General features: G+C 31.9%; 1 long non-coding RNA gene across 1 annotated transcript; it reads left to right on the forward strand.

Annotated features, from left to right (window-relative positions):
* The first annotated feature begins 12,544 nt into the window (after positions 1–12,544).
* Positions 12,545–15,344, forward strand: LOC127705743 (uncharacterized). The gene is made up of 3 exons (XR_007983974.1): positions 12,545–12,641; positions 13,872–13,920; positions 15,156–15,344. It is a non-coding gene; the product is annotated as an uncharacterized LOC127705743 (long non-coding RNA).
* The last annotated feature ends 2,961 nt before the right edge of the window (positions 15,345–18,305 follow it).

Consider the following 18,305-nt stretch of genomic DNA (forward strand, 5'->3'; position numbering starts at 1 on the left):
AAAAGTTTCAATTATTCTATTACAGTTCCAGAAATGATTAATTTTAAGTGTTTTTTTCGGGGTTTTTTTTTGTTTTTTTTTTTTGTTTTTTTGTTGTTTTTTTTGGAAGTCACATATGATGATAACATTCTGCTTTATTATCATTTATTCTATTTTGCCAATATAATAGTATTTACCTTTCAACATTTTGTTCATCGTGTTTGCAATGACGTCTTCTGGCAAAAAATCAAAACTTAATAACTTTGATAAAGTTTGAATGTCCCTCAGGTAACTTTCGCCTATCTTTATCAAAGAAGACAAACCGACCTGCAAAAGAACGAAGTAGATTCCGATCGCTTGTAACATAACATGTACGCAAGTATATTTGACGAGTTTTGGCATGGTTGTAAATGAGCTCATCATAAACATGATAAGTACAAGGATTCAAATGTTGTACTCCAGACGAACGTTTTGATAACAACAGAATTATCAGTCACGCTCGAATAAAAACACACATATAAAAAGGCCAAATAAAATATGAAGAGCACCATTATGATAAAGCAAAACACGTGTTGTTGAATATATCTTTGGTTCATATACTTAAACACAGTTAGATACTGTCTTCCGTTATACACGAGTCTTGTGATATATTGTTTTCACGTGATACAACATTGAAGCGAAGTTACCTGCTTATTTTCGTCAGTTAAATATACCAGTGTTTAGTTTTTGAAAACAATACATACATTATCAAATTAGGGAGCTGATGTTTGATGATTTGCCCAAAGGCACACACACACACACACAACACAACAACGTATTGTTGTTGTTTTAAAACTAGACACCATTCTAGTTAAAAAAATGTTTCACGCAATTATAAACAATAAGATGACATATCTGTCTTTCCTTAAAACATCCATAATATGTAGAACTTTGTTTGAAGATCCTGTAAAATCATTGCCATAAATGTCATCTGTACACCTCGATTTGTTACAACCTAAAAATAAGGAGTGTTATTTTTATATCAACGCATTAAATAATAGTTGAATAGTTGACATTTTTCTTTCCCCTCTTGCTTTTATGTAGGTGTTACCCCATGTGTTAGATATAATAGGAGATTGCCTTAAACATGATATTAACCGTTAAAAGTTTAAAGAAATTATAACTTGTTTTTCACAAATTCACAAAACAAATCTGTGTTCGTTTGATTATTGAAGCAGTTTCGTATCGCAAACATTACTGACAATACCATATTAACGGACAAATGTAGATAAGTTTTGAAGTTTCCAGGTACAGCTGTTCTTTGTGTCTTTTCGCCACACGAACCGTTCAACAGCAGCTTAGCCAGTGTATATAGTAGAACCGTTTTCTGAATAGTCCGACCCGGTTTTTTTTTCTTCCAGTTATGTTTTAAAACCTGTTCGTCTTCCTAACAACAACAAGACGTAGGATCTTTTTGTTTGTAACGAACCTCAACTGATGAATACCATATTGTTCCTCATTTGTTCTTTACTGGTACAAAAATGCCAGTTACAACTAGAAAACTAGTTACAACGGTTAATTGTACAATCTTATCATACTGATAATCTTTCGCAATAGATACTTTGCTGTTTTGCCTTTTTATGTCTTTTCTTAAAACATACATAACATGTATAACTTTGTTTGAAGATCCTGTAAAATCATGACCATAAAGGTCATTTGTAAACCTCAATGTGTTACAATCTAAAAATTAGGAGTGTTATTTCTATATCAACGCATAAAATAATAGTTGAATAGTTGCCTTTTAATGTCGTTTGTCATGTCATCCAATTAATAAACAATATGTATTCCTCGTCCGAAAAACTAAATCCATAATTTGTAAATCAATAAACGAATTAATGATATCTTTGAGAAAATCACTATAAAACTGGAAGTAAGATCACAACTGTCCGAAGCACTCATGTCGCCTTATATTGTTCCTTGTGTGTCAATCGACTTGCCATATCAAGGCCAAATGCACATCATTGACGTCAGAAAGTCTTTGCAACATGGAAATAACAATCTGTCACTTTCAGTGTGAACTTGTTAACTTATGTTTGCTGCCAATTTTAAGGCCGATATTGTCTTTAGGAATCTAGGCTTGATCAAACTTTTTATTTGGAAATAGCTATTCAAGTAATTATCGTTGCATGCGTTTGCAATAAGCTTGTCTTTCTTGTCTGACTTCTCGTATATATCAATTTTGTAATTAAATCGTTGGTACTTATCTAGGAATATCCCTTATGTCTTTGTATTGGACATGACTGCTATCAAAGTCAACGCATTTACCAGGTTGATACGAAGTTAAGCGTTCTTCATATTGATATCGTTGTTCTTTAGAGTGGATTTCAAACACCTACATCATTTATTGTTCAGGAAAAAGGACATTGAACATGTACATACAGTCTCCGGAACATGACTTATCAGGCCTTTAGTTTTCTTGTTTGAATTGTTTTACTTTTTTCAGTTATAGCTTGCTGTGCTTTGTGAATTTTGCTCATATTGAAGGCCGTACGGTGACCTATTTTTTATTTCTTTTAAGTCATTTTGTCTCTGGCGTAATGTTGTCTCATTGACAATAATATCTCATCTTCTCATTTTTATATGTACATAATAAAAATGCAAAAAACTAAACTAATACATAAATCAGACTTTCTTTGAAACATTGATTGTCGATTGATATTTAGCCTCAAACAATGCATGAACATTATATGTACAGCCTCCACCAATAAGTATAGCAAGCAAATTCATCGTATCTATACACTTGCTATTGAAGTTTTCAAAATATCAGCTGACGTTCATTGACATTTCAGACCTCCTGCAAGGATATACATGTTATATAATAATTTTATGGATAGCGTGATAAGTCCAAGCATCTCTATGACCCCCAGTCTACGTTTAAAATTTGTATATATTTAAAGCAGCAAAACGAGAGTATGTCATTTCGTGGTTGTGCGTCTAATAATAAATAGTGGAGTCCTACAGTGTTAAAATAATGAAAAACGATAATTAAATTAAGAAATAAATAATGCAAGCAAGACTTTACTGTAGTGTTAACATGGATGGGAATTATATTAGTGATATTTTAGCCGTCGCTATCTCTCAGGCTATAATAATCACTAATATAACGCATACCTATGTTAAAACTACAAAAAAGTCTAGCTTGCATCAATTATTTTGATTCTGATTAGGACATTAACGGTAATTTCTATGTTCGATGTGTATAAGTGTAGAGCGTTTGTGTAGGCTCTTCCGTGAACCTCACTGTCAGTTTTTTTTCTATATAGTTTTAAGCAATGTTGAACTGTGCAAGGTTGTAATTTTAAAATTTAAAATTGAAACAGACATTAACAAATTTATTAACAGTAACAATATCCTTGTCACAACATAACAGAAAAGATATCACTTAGCATCTTCAACTTTGGAGGTCAATTTTTGTGACACACATTTTCAAGTCAGTTGTCAATGGTGGCAGACGCACCAGAGGAATCAGGTAAGTCTTTTTATTTACTAAATTGATTGTAAATGTGCCGCCGAAAATTGTAGCATTGGTAGATATGTTCATATCTGATAGTGATTTCCTTCATACAGTTGTACTGACGTTCACGACTTGGCAGCAGAGCCTTTTGACACGGATTCATTGCAATTAGCATTACTTGCGGTAGATGCATTCTGTTTAGTTTATGAAAGGTCACGACTTTGTGCATCTTATGTTAAAGCAACGTAACTTTCTAACAATATCATGTTTCTATGACCCGTATCTGACATGATAGTAAAATAATCGACCTCGGTGCGCTTCAGTCCACATGGTCCAGTACCAACGGTAGCTTTTATGCAATGGTTGGTGTATTTGTAGGAAAGGCCAGCTTTATTTGAAATCCTTGGCATCATTTACCTCACTTTGTTTTTCCCCGTTGCTTGATTAGCATAACAGTAATTTGGTTTTTGATAAAGCAATGGATGCTGAAACAATGCATCAAATTTAGGATTCAATTTAGATAAATAGAAATCCAAACTTGTCTGTTTTCATGAGATTCAACTCCGTAGTGTGTTTTATTGGCCTCGTTAGAGGTCATTTTGTAGTACATGTAAGTGTGATCCTTGTCACCTGTGAGTGTACCGAAAGATGACCTTTCCAAGCTATTTAGCCCCTCCTGTCCTCGCCTACCAAAATTTAACATCAGGTCCAAGAAAACTTTATTTTGAAGTTTAACTGTTGTTATCCGTGTTAAACATCCCACTTAAATACAACCGCTGTATTTTCGCCTTCATCTACATGCTTTTTGTGCAACGTATCATCTTTCCACCACGCTTTAACTTTTAGGGTGTTAATCATTCCGGTCATTAAATGATTAGACGTCATCAATGAGTTATCGTTCATTTAATTAATATTACGATACAATAGTGGACTGGTAAGATGACGAAGAATTGCTGCTCGTATGCCAACTAGAATTATTACGACCTTGTTGGAAAATATTTGTAAAACTTTTGGGAACAGAGCTTCTTTGTAAACATTTATAAAGTTCATTGATGAATAATTCCTGATGTTTTATTCCAATGTATTTAGTAAAATGCTTATTTGTATTTGGAAATTTTCTAGTACTTATATTTCTTTCATTATTTTAAAATTCAGGGAATTCATTTTGTTGTTGTTCTATATTATTAGTATATCAGTGTATATTCCGTTATTGATTGTATGAAAACCCTATATTATATTTTATTAACAGAGCATTAAATTTCATTATTGATGATGCTGATGGATGGCTGTTTAACGTTCAGCGGCAAATAAAATGCATTGTCAGGACGAGAACATGTTAACGTAAAATGAATATAAAAGCTGCTTTGTACTAGACCCACACATTGAGCCGGGTTTTAAACGTTAAAGTTTCCAGGCTCACAGTCAATAGGAAGACATGTCAGCCTACTCAGACACACTTTTCAGACTCCGAACCGGCCAGCCTTTATTCTTACTGCTCAGCGTAGAAGCAACACATAGCAATTTTCATTTTTTTTGTATTTGACCCAGCCTGGGTTCAAACCCACGACATTCAGCACAATTTCATCCCCAAGACTGGACTATAAAAACAAACAAATCAGAATTGTTGTTGAAAAATGATATCGAAATCTAACTGCAAATGTGTATTCAATGTGCTAATTGGCATTTAGATCATGTATATGTTTACCTGAGCATGTTAAGGAAATAAAACAAAAAAATATGGTTATATTTTCATGGCAAACAGTTCTACTGTTGCAACACTACTGCATCCAAGAACTTGAAACTGCGTCACCATATGGTTGCATTGACACTATTGATGGTATAGGTAATCCTTTTAGTCCTTCCTGTAGATCGGTCAATGTAGTGAATATTCTTATATTATATATATCTCAAATTTCAAAAAAAAAACCTTGACCATTTCGTATCTCTGTCATTACGTACCAAAAATTACCTTTGCATACCCAACATTAACATTTCGAATCTATAATAAAAACCATTTCGTACCCTATTGGCCAAATGCATATACCGTTTCGTACCTCATGGATTAAATACATATTTACTATTTCGTACCATATATTTGTAAATAGTCAAAATTTTGTGCCAAAATCGGAATTGGAGATTTTGTGTAAAACACATTTATATTCGAAAAAGGAAAGATCCCTCATACATCCTCATTATTAGTATTAAAAATGTTTTATATTTAATGCATACTGGTCCTTTCAACAAGATATATAAGAAGTTATATTTTGTATAACATGTTTAAGATATCAAACATATTGAGATGCTTTTATTTTTTGTTAAATATAACATAAATCACATACATCCAGCCGTAGAAGTTTTATAAAGACCGATGATTGGTTTGATGAGGCAGAACTTAGAAACTTTAATAGTTTTAATTACTCTTTGTTTATGATTTGTCATGTTTATCCTTAACTAATTTTTCAACTCTAAATATATGAGGTTAATTATTCAATGATTAATTATTAAATAGTTATTTGCAACTGTTTATATAGTTATTAACAGTTGTTTTTGTCAGGAAATGTAGTGAAAAATGGACACACGTGATATTCACTCAAGAATGGAGGCATGAGGAAATATGTTTGCATTAGAATTTATACCTTTTGTGACCAACCAAAGAACTTGCTATGGTTTTTTAAATTCGGGAAATTACAGACAACTGATAGATAATGTTGTCTGGAGATGGTTTTCCATAAAAAGTGCAAGCCGAAATGTCGACTATGCATACAGAAACATGACATGGATAATACTTCAAATTGAATCGATAAGCTCATAAAAGCATGTTTGTTAGGACTGTAAGGCTTAGATTGTTTAAAAATGGATTTACATTCACAGCAAATGTAAGAATAACTCCGAAAAAGTATTTAAAAGCATAAAACATCATACGTCTGATATAATGACAAACTCATTGGTAAAAAGACTAACACGCAAACAATTACTGAGAAAACAACATATTACAAGTGATTGACCTCAATAAACCACACCATAAACCGCAAATAAAATCTGTTAAGTATTTGCAATCTCGATGTAATTCCCTTATACTGCAAACTGAGTTTGTAAGAAGTGAAAACCATTGTTGATTTCGGACTTTGGTCGTAAAACATTGTAAACAAGGATCTATGAACAATAATGACAATAAAGTTTTCATATTGCAAATTCTAGAATGGCAAATGAAACTTAATGAATGCGTATGCTTTAAATCAAAATAAGGCGATGTGATATGATTACCACTTAGATACCTATCCACCAAATTAATTGAATGTAAGCAACTAACTGAAATATTGCATACACGCAATGTTATTAAAATGTTTAACAAACCCACATGACTTTTTTATTGTCATTGTTTTCATTACTTCAACAGGTGTAGTATATTTCATGACAGATTCTGTCAGCTTTCAGCGCAGTTGCATATTTGGCAAGTTCGTGGTATTTGAACTAGTTTATGGTTGTGGTTCAATTAAATTTAGAGCTAGTTAATTATCTAAGCCATGCATTTTTTCCGTTGTAATATAACCATTGCAATGAGTATGTATAATTGTCTATACAGTTCCCAAACACATTCCAGATTACCCTTGAGTGCATCAGCCGGGTTACGATCTTCTGAGATCTGACAGAGACATATATAATCAATATTCATTTATTTAAACAACTCCAAACAATTCTCTAAAATTATAAATGCTGACAACGACGTAGATCCCTTTCAATCGAGACTTGAAACAACCAGACGAATTAAAAACAGTTGAACACACAAATATTTTTAACATAATTACACCTTATATAAGAAAGCCAGATTTTGATTGGTTGATAGCCCGTGTAATTTTTGCATATTCTAATATTTTTTCCTCCTATCAAACGAATTTGCCTGTTTTTCACCACTGTCGGTGAATTTACCTCAAATACCAAGGTATTTGCCATTTTGGATATTCCTGTTTTACCCTCTCGAGCATTTTCCCGCAAAAAATTTTCGGATATGACGTTACATAAAAAAGCGAGCTAAGGCGTACTAGTACATGTATATTTTCGCGGTTCTATGATAATATCCTCTTATCCTCAAAATTATGCATACACATGTTAATGAATTAGTTTCAATCCAAATCTATTCGGTGTAATTAAACATATATATCATGTTATGGAGTGGAATTTGCGAAAAATACCAGTCTTGGGACCGAATTTCCCTCGCCTAGCGGCTCGGGAAATTTTACAGTCCCTTGACTGGTATTTTTCGCAAATACCCCTCCATAACATGATATGGTATGTATTATAGGTACATTTTTATACCTTAAAGTGTGTTGTGGTATTAATTTAACGTATAGTTGAAAAACTGTCAATACTTTGTTCGAACATTTTGGCATTATACAAGACTCCAGACTGTTCATGACGTCGTTGCACTTACTCTTTGGATGTGTACTGATTCATATTTTAGTATGGGAGAACATGGTTTATTTATAAGTTGTTATTGGCTTTGAAATAGCTTTTGGTATGTTTGGTAATAGCGACTTCTATTATATCGGTACTATGTTTCTTTTGTATTATCTAGTTGTGTTTGTGCTTCGTGCCAATCAGATGAGTCATGTCATTTTTAATCGATGTTTATAATGTGTTTTTATTTTGTGCTGTTATACCATTATCCCAGGTAAGGGGAGGGTTGACAGATTACAAATTAACATGTTTAGACAAGCCACGTTCTATATGTGACTATCCCTGCCTGTACTTAAGCTGTTGTCAGTGGTTGCTGACTGTAATCTTTGGCAATTATACCAGATATCCATTTTTTATATTGAAGTGGCAGCTGGTGTATTATAAATAGAAATAATATCAAAATATGTGCCATTGAAAATGTGTACTTCATTGAAAATTTAAATTCGTTCTTTACTTATACTAACGAAATCAACGAAAATTATTATCCAATATAATAATGAATCCACAATATATCATACATTCTGTCAACATTTTGTGTATGTCATAATTCAAAATAAAATATATTAAAACCACATTTTTGAAAAAAAGGGAACATTTTTATTCCGTGCATCTTGAAGATTCTTACTTTTTGACGTATGGCTGAATGGACAAAACTTGCAAATAGGTTATTTGAATGAAAATTATAACAAATAACATACATACAACTTACTCGTGTTACTGGTCAATCCTGTCATATCGATGATTTCATTAGTCCAATCAGTTCATATTTTCCAAACACGCTAATTGAACTGTGTTTTCCTTATTGGTGGACTTTTGTTGAGGTATGTCCAAGACACGATGTAGTTACGATATCGACGATATCAACGATATCAAATCGATATTGATATTAACTTAATCACTATATACCCCATTCATCTACTTTACCAGTTGCCCTGGTTCATCTGTATGTGTCGATATCGGATTTATAATAAAACCTCACATATCTACTTCATGAATAACAGTAAGTTCTCCTGGTTCATCTGAAGGTGTCGGTATCGACGATATCAACGATATATAATCGACATCGACAATTTATTTTATTTACTTACGCTATCGACGATATCGTATCGATATCGATGTTCTCGGATTTATAATAAAACCTCATCTATCTACTTAATGAATAACAGTAAGTTGTCCTGGTTCATCTGTAGGTGTCGATATCGACGATATCAACGATATTGAATCAAAATCGACAATTGATTTAATTTACTTAAAGCATTATAAGGTTCTATTCTTTTGACATTTCAATTTCGCTCGTCATTTGTTGCTTTGAATCTTATACGTTGTACTCATCTTAAACTAGTGTCGATAACGAATCGATATCAACATTTTAATTTTTCCTTCTTATGTATTGTTTTGATTTATTACTTGGAATCCATTTTACTTATTTGTATATAAAATTATTCCTTTGGTTATATTGTCGATATCGTCGATATCGATTCAATATCGACATTTAAATTTCCCTTGTAATGTGAAGCATCTATTCTTTACTTTGCATAGATTTTACGTTGTATTCATCTTAAACTAGAGTCGATATCAATTCGATATTGATATTTAAATTTGTCCATGTAATGTGTTGTTTTGATACATAACTATATTATCATTTCAAACAAGTGTAAATATCAAAAATATTGATTCAAAATCAATTTTTTTTTTGTTTCGCTTAGTTCATATGTTTAAGTTAAGTATTTCTCGTCATAATTTTTTCCTCTTAATATGTTTAATTTGCAAACATTTTATCCAAGTGTAGATTTTGCCCAGTTCATCTTGCAACATCAGCATTTGAAAATTCCTTCTAAAGTAGCTCTTTTTATTTATCTTAAACGTGTTTCCTAAATCTGAATTAGTTTCATTTGTATCCATTTTTAGCAAGTGTAACATCACAACATAGAACGACACACTATAAAATATCAATTGAAATAGCTTAACTCAATCAAAGACATATTAACAAAAACAAGTGAACATACGCTGAACGATTACATTTGATCCATGACACAATGTAAATACAAAATTAATAAAACAAGGGGGTTAGATGTAAAACAATATCAGAAAGACAACCATAAATGAATAACGGTTACCTAAAATACTTTACTAACCGCGCAAGAACCTCAACCATGTTAACAAGACGACACATCGTGAATATTTTAAGAACAGTATATCATCTAATCATCTTAGTTTCTGGCAAACATACCTTTACCTCAATCATCTACTGTAAATTCAGAAATTATTGCGCGGTTTTACTTAATGCCAATAATGCGACTTGTTGGGTATTGCAATGATAAGAACTCGCATTCTGATATCTGATCCAAACATCTGTATGCAGATTTTCCCGAAATCGCAATAATAAATCTCGCATGTTTGTCCTTCTTCAAAAATCGCAATAATAAATGCACGTAATAATTTCTGAATTTACAGTATACTTTCTGTATAAAGCACATGTTTTTCGTTTTCATTTAATTGTCAAAATTTGGGAGCTACGGATGTCCATCTTAAACATGCTGAAGGATGGATGTTTCAAATTAAATTTTGTATTGCATCAACATATGTATCGTTCCTTTTGGAGTTCATAAAATTCCTGACAATCATTTGTATGAATGTTTTTTGATACCTTTAAGTCATGTAAGTTCTTAAATATTTATCTTACGCACTTATTTCCGTATATTTGTAGTTCCTTTAAGTTATAAATTAATGTAGTAACAAGCCAAATGTTATGTAAATGGTTCTACCTTTCACCAATCCTTTTTTGTAATGAATCGTATCATTACATGTTATAAAATGATAACTTATCCTTGTAAATTTAGCTGCCTTGCACTAAACAAACTACTTTGTAAATATGTGTTTATATTCGAATTTGTCACAAAAACTCTATATTAAAAGTAATTGTGTTTGTGAACTAATCGTTAAAGGTCGAACAACTGCAAAGCGGGATATTTCAGAATACGTAATGTTGTATTTGTATTAAAATCGCGTATAAAAGCTGAAAACAGCAAAGATTTGGAAGATTTTCAGCCAGTGACAGTATTAAATACTTAATATTTAAGTACTTTTTATATTACGTTAATGATAAAATGAAAATATTGTTTAATTTTAAACACCGAGGTAGCAATTAACGTCGCATATCTTAAAAAGAAGAAGCGATTTCGCGTTTTACATGTTTTAACCAAAATGTGCTACGTTACTTGCATTCATTGTTATATCAATCAGGTCAATAGGAAGTTAGAATTAACATTATAACGAACATTTTTCATAATAATTGATCAAGTTTCAACATAATTACCTTTGGTCATCCAAGTTTAAAATAATAACCCGTTTAATAACGATAAACAATTTCGTAAAAAAAAAACACTGCTGTTGCCGTAGATATATCCTAGTGAACTTGGCAAAATGATACTACCGACTTATAAGGTCTGCGTTATACAAAATTTTATTCATGGTATCGATGATGAGTTTATTTTTATCAAGGAATTGTTATCTTTATTTAAAAAATTCAGGTGAATGGCGTAAACTATGATATACCTTTGTAACATGACTATGCCGGTTTTGTCTTTGTCAACTTCTCATTTTTCCGCAGTAACATAGCCTCTAAAGATTGCATGCATCTTTTATTACTCCGATGAAAAGTTTCTCGCCTGTATTTTCATTCTATAAGAACTTCATTTCCAAGAATATGCTCCTAACACCTTTTCTCTATCAGGTTTATGAGGACAAATAACTGAAACCGATTCACACAACATTTTATTCCATCGACACAGTCGGTCTCAGTTTGCTTGAAAATCATGCAATTCTCTAGAATATTTTATTATCATAATACTGTGTTACCTCATATGCAGTAAAACTTTTTTCCCGATGTTTTAGTTTTGGCAATGAAACACATATAAAATAAGCTTTGTTTAACAAACACTAATGAAATGAAAACGAATTATGACGTCATTTTTTTTTATTTGTACACACGTAGGATCTACCATGTTAATAGGGAATTTATTTCTTCAAATAACAAATTAAATTGAATAAATTCTGGCAATCTGCTGATCTGAACTATGGGCAATTTCTGAAAAAAAAATTAATTCTCTTGCATAAAAAAGCAAAAAAGTAAGAAATTCAAATAAAAATGGGGAGGTTTCTAGAGACGAAACGAAAAATCAGAATACCGTTTCGGAAACCATATATTTCCATCAGGCCGTTATTTTGTCCTGTTGCATTCTTTTATATTTAGCTATCCGGATATAAATAACCTACTGTAAGGGATAAGTTTTGCTCATAGCTGATGGCATATGCTAAATTGTGAACATTGTTAACATAAAAAATTGAAAACAACACGTTAAATAATTTCATGCGTCCGAAGCGCTTTTCTAGATTTGCATTCATCAGGAACGTAAAGTACATTCCTAACCCTGAATAGTTTGGCGGAAAGCCTCATAAGCAATTATTCTAGATCTGTTGTTTTTATATTTAAAGGGCCACTTGTTACAGATCTAACTTAAATAAAGATGTTAAGGTTGGTATTTGCAGCAATTTACAATCGTCCTCGTTAAACTAAAAACTAAAGTGTTGCCTAATTACATTCATTTTCAGGCAACAGTACTGCATTTATTTTGTAGCCTCAATTGAGAAGTAAAACAGTCAATGAAGGTTTCCGTTTGTTTAATCGTCCTTCTGTTGTTGGTGTTTGCTGGAGGTAAGAAAACATAAGGATAGTTTTAAATATTAAAGTTTAATACGCAATTGATTTTATATACAGTATATGTAAGTATAAACATGTATAAGTAGTTGAATATGAATAAATTATAATCTTTGTTTAGTTTATTTGACGAAAGTTAACTTTCCCTTAAGATTTAAAGATGTCTATTGTGTTAGTGATGACATGATCACCGGTAATTTTGATCAGGTAAATACCGCTTCTCTGAATATATTAAACGTTCAAAAATTAACAAAAATAAAAGCTTTTCGTTTCAAATTTAAATATTAAGACTGTTTGAATTTTTTAGAAAGAAGTTGTGGGTAGTATAGATGTTTTTCACTTACTAAAAAACACAATAGAAATCAAGAAAAACATAAAGCGTTCAACATGGTTTTTTTTTCTTCATTTGATAATAAATAACTGTCTTCTGATTGGTTAAAAGTTATACTTTTATTTTCAATGTTGTCAATTTTTATGGCGACACGCCAACTCTGACGTTGTGTATTCATACGCCAACATGTGTGTACGTTGTTATTGTTAATATAAATAATATAAAAAGCTCTTTGAGCCTTATTTTAGATAGAAGTTTATTTATAATGAATGGCTTTTATTTATTTTGAATTTATTGAACCATAAAAATAATTTTTGACTCTTGACATTGAATAATCCGCTTCGGAAATTATTCTATTTATTTTGAGGGTTTGGTTAGCGCCATGGATGAATTGATTGCAAGCAATAGGAGAGGGAAAAACGACATAGAACTTGTTTTTACTAATGTGAGAACATCGTTGTTTACATTCAAACAAAATCAAGAAAGGTTATGGTAGTTCAACTGTGTATGGATTATCATTAGCTGTATTTTTATTGTTAGAAACCTGTTTAACTACTTTTGAATATGAGAAAACAAATATTGATAAATCGAACATAGATAATTTTGAAATACATATCAATAAAAGAGGGACATCAAATTTGACGCGCATGGTGTAATTTCCCTTCCAAATGTAACCCTTTATATACTACTATTTTCATCTGATCAATGCAGAGGGTTTTTGTATCATTTTCAATGTTTTGTAATGAAAATTACAAAAAAAAATCTATTACATGTCTGAGATACTACACATAAACGTAAGTGTATACATTGTCAATTGACTAAATCTGAATGATATGTTTGTCTTTAGATGGGAATTAATCTATTACTTATGACATTTTTTTTTCATAAATGTCCAGTCACCATATCAAATGAAGAAATGCTGGAAGACAATGGACTTCTTCAGAAGTAAGTTAAATTTTAAATATATGCACCTTAGGTCACTCAAAATTAATTCCTAGTTCTTAGGATTTGCTCGCTCTTAGATTCTGGATCTAAACATTTTACTGAAAACTATTTGTTAGATTGAAAAATAGTTTCCACTGGTAAAATGTTTTAAGAAATCTGAAGTACGCTTGCTAAAATAATAAGTGTGGAAACATTAATTAATTTCACATTGTGTTCGCTCGCTCCATTTACTGTACGTAAGAGTGCAGGCAACACTTATTTAATTTGAGTGGCTAATAGTTGTTATCGTTAATGGTTGAAGAAGTCGTTCTAAAAAGTCTCTGAAGAAAATTTAATGAAATGTCTTTTATACTAAGAGTGAATATGATAAGAAATTTACGCTGAATATTTCTTTTATTATTCAATTAAATCCAAAATTGTATATTTAAGAAAGAAAAACAGTTATGAGTAAGAACATGAATTAAAACAGATGTAACAACAAAATTTAAAACATACACGAACATGATCAAACTATCATTATTCTGTCTTCTTAACTTGCAATTAAAACGCAACTTTTGATGACGCTGTTGTTTGTGCATCAGTCAAAAATCAACCGATTCCAATTTCAATTTTAGAAAACATAACATTTATTTACCCACCGATAAATGATATACACACAAACACATACAAATTTAAAACATAAATAATGTGAATAAAATAATAGGTTGATAATGTTAATGGCTAAGAATAAGACATAAACGTCTATGTCAGCAATAAACTTTTGTGGAATTGTTTTATAAATAATAATCTCTAGAATGTATAGATACATAGATTTAGTGCGTATGAGGATCTATTACTTGCTATTCTTCATCGAACAAGCTTAATGACGAAAACGGAAATAAAAGAAAAAGCCAAAACCATATAATGTCATCTTTACCAAAGGCATTTGGAACATAAGTTTTTGATCATCAATAAAACTATTAATGAAAACCTCAAGATATGTTTTTTTAATAAAAAAAAAAATTAAGTTCTAGGACGTATATAGTAATTCAAATAAAACACCAGACATTACTTCTAGTATTTCTGTTCATAAACATTACGAGTTGCTATAACAAATGCGGAAATGTATATTTCTACCTTAAATAATTGTTTTCGTCTGAATTGATAGATATACATCGTTATATACAATAGGCAATGTGTATGACTGTCACATTGAATGTGCACTGAATACTCATTCTAACTTTTGTCTTGTTTAGACTTGTGAAAAGGAGTCCGAGATTCTTTAGAAGAATTTGCCCTTGCTGTCGTCATTTTTCCTGCATCAGTGGACGCTGCATTCCCCATTATGACACATGATTGTTTGACCATTCATCATTTATAAATCCCAGCATACATGAAGCGACAGACTCAAGAAAAATTTGTACTCAAAAACTAAATTTCTGATCAAATAACAATTAAAAACATGTTTACGTTATTGTATATTTTATGTTACATCATTGCCAAGTTATATTGCCTATAAGTGTACAAATCTGAGAGAATATTTCTTAGTACACAGTCGGAGACTAAAATAAAACACACAACAATAAAAGAAAAAAAAATGAAATGAACTAATACGGTAGAAGTTTGGTAATGATTTGAATTAATAAAAAAAAGAATCCTTACCAACTTATAAAACCAGACGTTCGATTATACAATCACTTTTTCTTCAATTTGAAAGTACATATACCTTTGGTTTCGAAGGCTTGATGAATACTTTAAAGAAAGACACAAAAACCTATGAAAAATAAGAAAGAAGAAAAAAATGTTTGTCCGCATTCAAATTAAACAATACAATCACCAATCCTTTGATGACTGCCAATTATAGTGATGTTATCATGAGTCTTGAGATTTCCAAGTCCTGACCAGATCGATGTTATACATAATTGATACTACATGACTTTGTGTACTTGACTTACTCCATTTAAGCACAAGCATGGAATTTAATAAATGATTATTTTCCGACTGATTTGAAACTCTCAGTCAAATGTATTACATTCCGCCATGACGTGAAGTTCGTGAAAGGTCTGCTTTTCAAAATCTATAAACAGACAATTTTAGAGGGGTTTGTTATAAATCAAGATATTTTTCATTTCAGTTTCTTTTAATTAATTGATATGTAATCTGTCTAACGTTTATCGACTAAAAGTAAAAGTGCGGCTGTTCAATTTAATATGTTGTTGTTTAAATTAAATAGTTACACGATATCTTGTTTACCGATGTGCAAATAAAAACTAAGGGCACTTCTTACAACCAACCTGTATCAATTGTCTTGATGGTTTCCATCACGCACTAGAAAGTGAAATGATGTCAATACGTTTTTCATTTCTTTTTCTATTAATTAAAAGTTCTTATACGGGTTGGTACTCTGTTTCGTGTTTCAGGACTAAATGTACGACTAAAGCAGTTCAATTTAATATGTTTTCTTGTTAACATTGTAAATACTGCCACGACCTTTTGTCACAAGAGATTGTATGTTCAATTGATTAACGATGGTATGTTTGTTTCTTTAATTTGTATATTAATAATGGATCTATATGATTTGAACATCGTTAAAATACTTTCGGTTGTAATTTAACTAATACATGCATATATCGTCTGATTTGTAAGGATCTGTGGTGGCCGAGTGGTCGACGTAGTTATTCTACAGTTGTATCAGTCAGTCAACACAGAGGTTGTGAGTTCTAACCACGCTCGTGGCAGACTTTATTGGATATGTTACCAATGTTCATGCCGAAAGTCGGTGGTTTCCTACGCCACTACGACTTCCTCCACTTCCGCACAGCACTCAAATATGACCGCCCCAAAATAGCCGATTGTACGGAAATATACATTTGTTCATATCCAGTTATGTTATCAGATATAAAGTATTCGTTTAATCTAAGTTAATAGTTCGACCGTTTCTATTAAAATGCATGACGAGAACTGTGATAAATTATGTATTGGTGTTTCTATAGATTGTCAACCATGTATCAATATCATTAAGGTCCATCTTGTAAAGTGTATTCCCCAAACAGTATTGTGTCAATTAAAAACTTTAGTGTATCATCTGTTGATCATTGTTATACAATATCTGCTGTTTTATTTTCAATAAAATGATATTGACTAATCAAATAGCAAGTAAAAAGATGTTATGTGTAACGCACGAAAAAAGCGATATAAAACAGTGTACATAAAACGATATATAGTTAATATTTAATTGCATAGATGATGCTTTGGGAATACATATATAAAAATAAAACAATAACCTATTTTAGTAAATCAAATATACATTTATTACTATAAATGCTGTATAAAAACTAATATAACATCTACACATGCTTAAAACACATGGCTTTTGTCTATCTCTAGATTTGCCTTACGTGACACTACAACTATTGACCGTCTTTGTAAATTATTCTAAATAATAAGGATGTTCTTGTCCCGGGCAGAAAACCCTGGCCGTGTTGGGCGCAACGTTTTGGAAGTTTTGGTCCTCGGTGCTCTTCAGCTTTGTACTTGTTTTGGCTTTCAAACTTTTTTCATCTGAGCGTCACTGGTTGGTCTTGTGTGGACGAGACGCACGTCTGGCGTATTGAATTTTAAGCCTAGTACCTTTTGTTAGCTATTATTCGTGTGTTTCTTTGTCCTATATGTTCTCCCATTTATTTGTATTGTGGTCCTGTCATGTGGTGTTGTCGTTTTGGTGTTGTGTTTGACGTTGCCATAAAAGCGGGAGGTTTGGCATTCCACAAAACGAGGTTCAACCCACCATTTTTTTCTTAAAATGTCCTGTACCAAGTCAGAAAAATGGCCATTGTTATATTATAGTTCGTTTCTGTGTGTGTTACATTTTAATGTTGTGTTTTTGTTGTGTCGTTGTTCTCCTCTTATATTTGATGCGTTTCCCTCAGTTTTAGTTTGTAACCCGGATTTGTTTTTATCTCTATCGATTTATGAGTTTCGAACAGCGGTATACTACTGTTGCTTTTATTGCGCATTTAAAGATTTAATTCATCACAACGTTAAAACGCTGCCATGCTAAAGTTGGACCTTGCTATTCGAAATATCGTCATCAGCCGTCTCAAGGCCGGAGTATCCTAAAGTGAAGTAGCAACTGGAAATGTTAACCAGAACACAATTTCGCGACTTTGGAACAGATACCAGCAGACTGGCTGTACTAAGGACCGCCCGAGGAGTGGACGACCTCGCCTAACGACACCTGGACAAGATCGCTACATCCGGGTATTTCATCTACGGAATCGAACTGTTGCCGCAACAGCCACTGCAGTTGGGATACCAGGATTGAGAAGAATCTGCTCACAAACAGTCCGCTATCGACTGCGACAACTTGGCATTAGACCCAGGAGGTCGTATCTTGAATCCGTTTA

This window comes from Mytilus californianus, unplaced genomic scaffold (assembly GCF_021869535.1).
Source record: "Mytilus californianus isolate M0D057914Y unplaced genomic scaffold, xbMytCali1.0.p SCAF_6, whole genome shotgun sequence".
In the NCBI taxonomy this organism is placed as follows: Eukaryota; Metazoa; Mollusca; class Bivalvia; order Mytilida; family Mytilidae; genus Mytilus; species Mytilus californianus.